The sequence below is a fragment of the Ranitomeya variabilis genome, chromosome 8 (assembly GCF_051348905.1).
Source record: "Ranitomeya variabilis isolate aRanVar5 chromosome 8, aRanVar5.hap1, whole genome shotgun sequence".
NCBI lineage: Eukaryota > Metazoa > Chordata > Amphibia > Anura > Dendrobatidae > Ranitomeya > Ranitomeya variabilis.
In genome coordinates, this window is record NC_135239.1 from 35,924,876 (window position 1) to 35,931,383 (window position 6,508).

Consider the following 6,508-nt stretch of genomic DNA (forward strand, 5'->3'; position numbering starts at 1 on the left):
AGTTCCCAGAGATGCTTAGCACTTGTTGGCCCTTTTGCCTTCACTCTGCGGTCCAGCTCACCCCAAACCATCTCGATTGGGTTCAGGTCTGGTGACTGTGGAGGCCAGGTCATCTGGCGTAGCACCCCATCACTCTCCTTCTTGATCAAATAGCCCTTACACAGAGGAGGTGTGTTTGGGGTCATTGTCCTGTTGAAAAATAAATGATGGTCCAACTAAACGCAAACCGGATGGAATAGCATGCTGATGTAAGATGCTGTGGTAGCCATGCTGGTTCAGTATGCCTTCAATTTTGAATAAATCCCCAACAGTGTCACCAGCAAAGCACCCCCACACCATCACACCTCCTCCTCCATGCTTCACGGTGGGAACCAGGCATGTAGAGTCCATCCGTTCACCTTTTCTGCGTCGCACAAAGACACGGTGGTTGGCACCAAAGATCTCAAATTTGGACTCATCAGACCAAAGCACAGATTTCCACTGGTCTAATGTCCATTCCTTGTGTTCTTTAGCCCAAACAAGTCTCTTCTGCTTGTTGCCTGTCCTTAGCAGTGGTTTCCTAGCAGCTATTTTACCATGAAGGCCTGCTGCACAAAGTCTCCTCTTAACAGTTGTTGTAGAGATGTGTCTGCTGCTAGAACTCTGTGTGGCATTGACCTGGTCTCTAATCTGAGCTGCTGTTAACCTGCGATTTCTGAGGCTGGTGACTCGGATAAACTTATCCTCAGAAGCAGAGGTGACTCTTGGTCTTCCTTTCCTGGGGCAGTCCTCATGTGAGCCAGTTTCTTTGTAGCGCTTGATGTTTTTTGCCACTGCACTTGGGGACACTTTCAAAGTTTTCCCAATTTTTCGGACTGACTGACCTTCATTTCTTAAAGTAATGATGGCCACTAGTTTTTCTTTATTTAGCTGCTTTTTTCTTGCCATAATACAAATTCTAACAGTCTATTCAGTAGGACTATCAGCTGTGTATCCAGCAGACTTCTGCTCAACACAACTCATGGTCCCAACCCCATTTATAAGGCAAGAAATCCCACTTATTAAACCTGACAGGGCACACCTGTGAAGTGAAAACCATTCCCGGTGACTACCTCTTGAAGTTCATTAAGAGAATGCCAAGAGTGTGCAAAGAAGTCATCAAAGCGAAATGTGGCTACTTTGAAGAACCTAGAATATAAGACATAATTTCAGTTGTTTCACACTTTTTTGTTAAGTATATAATTCCACATGTGTTAATTCATAGTTTTCATGCCTTCAGTGTGAATGTACAAATTTCATAGTCATGAAAATACAGAAAAATCTTTAAATGAGAAGGTGTGTCCAAACTTTTGGTCTGTAATGTATGTATATGTGTGTATGTGTATTTGTGTATGTATGAGTATGTACAGTATGTATATGTGTGTATGTATATGTGTATGCATATTTATGTGTGTATGTGTATATACAGTGGGGCAAAAAAGTATTTAGTCAGTCAGCAATAGTGCAAGTTCCACCACTTAAAAAGATGAGAGGCGTCTGTAATTTACATCATAGGTAGACCTCAACTATGGGAGACAAACTGAGAAAAAAAAATCCAGAAAATCACATTGTCTGTTTTTTTATCATTTTATTTGCATATTATGGTGGAAAATAAGTATTTGGTCAGAAACAAACAATCAAGATTTCTGGCTCTCACAGACCTGTAACTTCTTCTTTAACAGTCTCCTCTTTCCCCCACTCATTACCTGTAGTAATGGCACCTGTTTAAACTTGTTATCAGTATAAAAAGACACCTGTGCACACCCTCAAACAGTCTGACTCCAAACTCCACTATGGTGAAGACCAAAGAGCTGTCAAAGGACACCAGAAACAAAATTGTAGCCCTGCACCAGGCTGGGAAGACTGAATCTGCAATAGCCAACCAGCTTGGAGTGAAGAAATCAACAGTGGGAGCAATAATTAGAAAATGGAAGACATTCAAGACCACTGATAATCTCCCTCGATCTGGGGCTCCACGCAAAATCCCACCCCGTGGGGTCAGAATGATCACAAGAACGGTGAGCAAAAATCCCAGAACCACGCGGGGGGACCTAGTGAATGAACTGCAGAGAGCTGGGACCAATGTAACAAGGCCTACCATAAGTAACACACTACGCCACCATGGACTCAGATCCTGCAGTGTCAGACGTGTCCCACTGCTTAAGCCAGTACATGTCCGGGCCCGTCTGAAGTTTGCTAGAGAGCATTTGGATGATCCAGAGGAGTTTTGGGAGAATGTCCTATGGTCTGATGAAACCAAACTGGAACAGTTTGGTAGAAACACAACTTGTCGTGTTTGGAGGAAAAAGAATACTGAGTTGCATCCATCAAACACCATACCTAATGTAAAGCATGGTGGTGGAAACATCATGCTTTGGGACTGTTTCTCTGCAAAGGGGCCAGGACGACTGATCCGGGTACATGAAAGAATGAATGGGGCCATGTATCGTGAGATTTTGAGTGCAAACCTCCTTCCATCAGCAAGGGCATTGAAGATGAAACGTGGCTGGGTCTTTCAACATGACAATGATCCAAAGCACACCGCCAGGGCAACGAAGGAGTGGCTTCGTAAGAAGCATTTCAAGGTCCTGGAGTGGCCTAGCCAGTCTCCAGATCTCAACCCTATAGAAAACCTTTGGAGGGAGTTGAAAGTCCGTGTTGCCAAGCGAAAAGCCAAAAACATCACTGCTCTAGAGGAGATCTGCATGGAGGAATAGGCCAACATACCAACAACAGTGTGTGGCAACCTTGTGAAGACTTACAGAAAACGTTTGACCTCTGTCATTGCCAACAAAGGATATATTACAAAGTATTGAGATGAAATTTTGTTTCTGACCAAATACTTATTTTCCACCATAATATGCAAATAAAATGATAAAAAACCAGACAATGTGATTTTCTGGATTTTTTTTTCTCAGTTTGTCTCCCAAAGTTGAGGTCTGTCTACCTATGATGTAAATTACAGACGCATCTCATCTTTTTAAGTGGTGGAACTTGCACTATTGCTGACTGACTAAATACTTTTTTTACCCCACTGTATATGTGTATGAATGTATGTGTGTGTATGTATATGTATGTGTGTTTATGTGTATTTGTATGTATGTGTATGTATGTGTAAGCATATGTGTTTGTATGTGTGTGTATTGTATGTGTGTGTATGTGTATATATATGTGTGTATGTACATCTGTATGCATATGTATGTGTATATGTGTGTATGTGTATATATATGTGTATGAATGTATGTATGTGTGTGTATGTATATGTATGTGTGTTTATGTATGTGTATGCAAATTGCCTCTTCTGAGAAAAAGAGGACTTAACTCTATAGCGCCACCTGTTGGAAGTAGCGATCCTACAAGTCACAATCAACCCTCTAACGAGTCGTGCAATATGACTTAGGATAAAAGCCAAATCAGTATCTCAATTCGCAGACACGGTGTTTCGGGCTGCGTATGTATGAGTATGTGTGTATGTATGTGTAAGCATATGTGTATGTATGTATGTGTGTATGTGTATTTATTTGTATGTGTATATATATGTGTGTATGTATATGTGTATGCATATGTATGTGTATATATGTGTATGACTGTATATGTATGTTTATGTATGTGTATGCGTATGTATGAGTATGTGTGTATGTATGTGTAAGCATATGTGTATGTATGTGTAAGCATATGTGTATGTGTGTATTTGTATGTGTATTTATTTGTGTGTGTATGTATGTGTATGCGTATGTATGTGTGTATATGTATGTATATGTGTATGTATGTGTAAGTATGTATGTGTGTATATGTATGTTGTTAGTGGTTAAATAAAATTCACAACTTTGTAAAAAAAATAAAATGGTTAGTGTCACACAATTCTGAAAACAGTAATTTTCTATCGCTTCACTGGGGGACACAGGTAACCATGCAGTGTGCACCCACCGAATGGAACCAAGACGATCAGTTTAGCTTGCCATAATGTACTGTGACATACTGAAGCAGAGCGTGATCTCCTCCCTTTGAAAACTGGGCTGCAGGGCAGCATTCCAACATGATAATGACCCCAAACACCTCCAAGACCACCATTGCCTTGCTAAAGAAAGTAAGGGTAAATGTTCAGGACAGGCCCTGCGTATCTCCAAACCTAAATACTATTGAGCATCTGTGGGGCATCCTCAAACGGAAGATGGAGGAGCCAAGATATCTAACATCCACCAACTCTGTGATGTCTTCATGGAGGAGTGGAAGAGGATTCCAGTGCAAACCGGTGAAGCTCTGGTGAACTCCATGTCCAAGAGAGTAAAGGCAGTGCTTGAAAATAATGGTGGCCACACAAAATATTTCTATTTTGGGCACAATTTTGCCATTTTTACTTAGGGGTGTAATCACTTTTGTTGCCAGCGGAATATACATTATTACACTTCTGTGAAATCAGCCTGTCCAGTTATGAAGCAACACTGATTGTGAATCAATTTCTCCTGCTGTTGTGCCAATGGAACAGACAGCAGGTAGAAATGATATGCAATTAGCAAGACAACCCCTATAAAGGAATGGTTCTGCAGGGGTGACTACAGACCATTTCTCAGTTTGGATCCTCTTGGGCTGGTGTTTTGGTCACTTTTGCATTTTGTCATTGCTCTTACCCTAGATGTACAGTAAAGTAGCATGAGGCGCTGTCTAGAACCCACAGAAGTTGCTCAGGTAGTGCAGCTCATCCAGGATGGCACATCAATGTGAGCTGTGGCAAGAAGGGTAGTTGTGTCTGTCATCAGTGTCCAGAGCATGGAGCAGATACCAGGAGACAGGCCAGTAAACCAGAGATGTAGAGGGGGCCATAGGAAGGCAACAGTCCAGCAGCAGGACTGCTACCTCCTCCTTTGTGCAAGGAGGAACAGTGCCACAGCCCTGCAAAATGATCTCCATTAGGCAGTTGCAACTCCATGATTAAGCCCTGCCTGGGTCGAAACATGTTGGTTTCTATGCCTTTTTTCAAATCATGGGTGTATCTAAACTGCCTGACCTTTTTTGTTACCTGTTTTTAATATGAAGAAATAAATAGATGTTTTAAGAAAGCTTGGATTTCCTGGGATTTTTCGTCCAAAGAGGCGCTGAATGTCAACTATTTGATGCATATCAACCTTCACCCAGTGGATCCGTGCAGCCTGGAGGACATACTAACCAGAGGAGGAGGTGACAATCTCATTTTATATATATAATCGTGCAGGGCTATTGGCATTTGCCAGAGAACACCAAGATTGGCAGATTCAACATTGGCGCCCTGTGCTCTTCATGGATGAGCGCAAGTTCACACTGAACACGTGATCGACACAACAGAGTCTTGAGACGCCATAGAGAACGTTCTGCTGCCTGCAACATCTTCCAGCATGACCGGTTTTGCAGTTGGTCAGTAATCGTGTGGGGAGGCATTTCTCTAGAGGGCCGTACAGCCCTCCATGTGCTTGCCAGAGGCATCCTGACTGCCATTAGGTACCGGGATGAGAAGTGTGTCAGCGGTTCCTGCATGATGAAGGCATTGATGCTACTGACTGGCCAGCAGTTGACTGATGCTTTAACCTAGGTCTGGGAGGATATCCCTCAGGAGAACATCCACCACCTCATCAGGAGCATGCCCAGGCGTTGTAGGGAGGTCATACAGGCACATGCAGGCCACACACACTACTGAGCATCATTTCCTTGTCTTGAGGTATTTCTACTGAAGTTGGATCAGCCTGTAATTTGATTTTCCACTTTGATTTTAACTATCATTCCAAATCCAGACCTCCATGGGATACTAATTTACATTGACCATTTTTTATGTTTTATTGTTATTAACGCATTCCCCTATGTAATGAATAAAGATTTGTAACTGGAATATTACATTCAGTAATATCTACGAAGTGGTTTCTTAGTGTTCCCTTTATGTTTTTTTTGTGCAGTGTAAATAATTTTAATATATAAAATATTTGTATATATAAATAAAAGCAAAATATGTTATAAAAAATAAAATTATAAAAATATATAAAATAAATATTTATAATCTATTTATTGTAAAAAAGTATAAATATATATATATATATATATATATATATATATATATATATACACACACACACATATAACATTTTAGTTGTATTTACTGTATATTTTAGCTTTTATTTATATACAAAAATTTTATATATTAAAATTATATATATAATTTATTGCTGTTATTTTTTTTATCTTCACTTTATTTTTTATTCCCACCAGGGGACTTGTACCTCCTATTGTTTGATCACGTGTACTATGCACCGCAATACTCCAGTATTGCCATATGTAGTACATTTTAGAATTTCCTATAAAGCCCAATATCAGGTTGGACTTTATGGGACTACAAACAAGGCAGTGATGTGCAGTGACGTGGAGCATTCAGTAAGCTCCCAGCTGCCATGTAAACAGCATGGTATCAGCAACCTGCGCACACGGCAATCACAACCGTTTAAATGCAGCCGTCCTGCTGTTATACCAC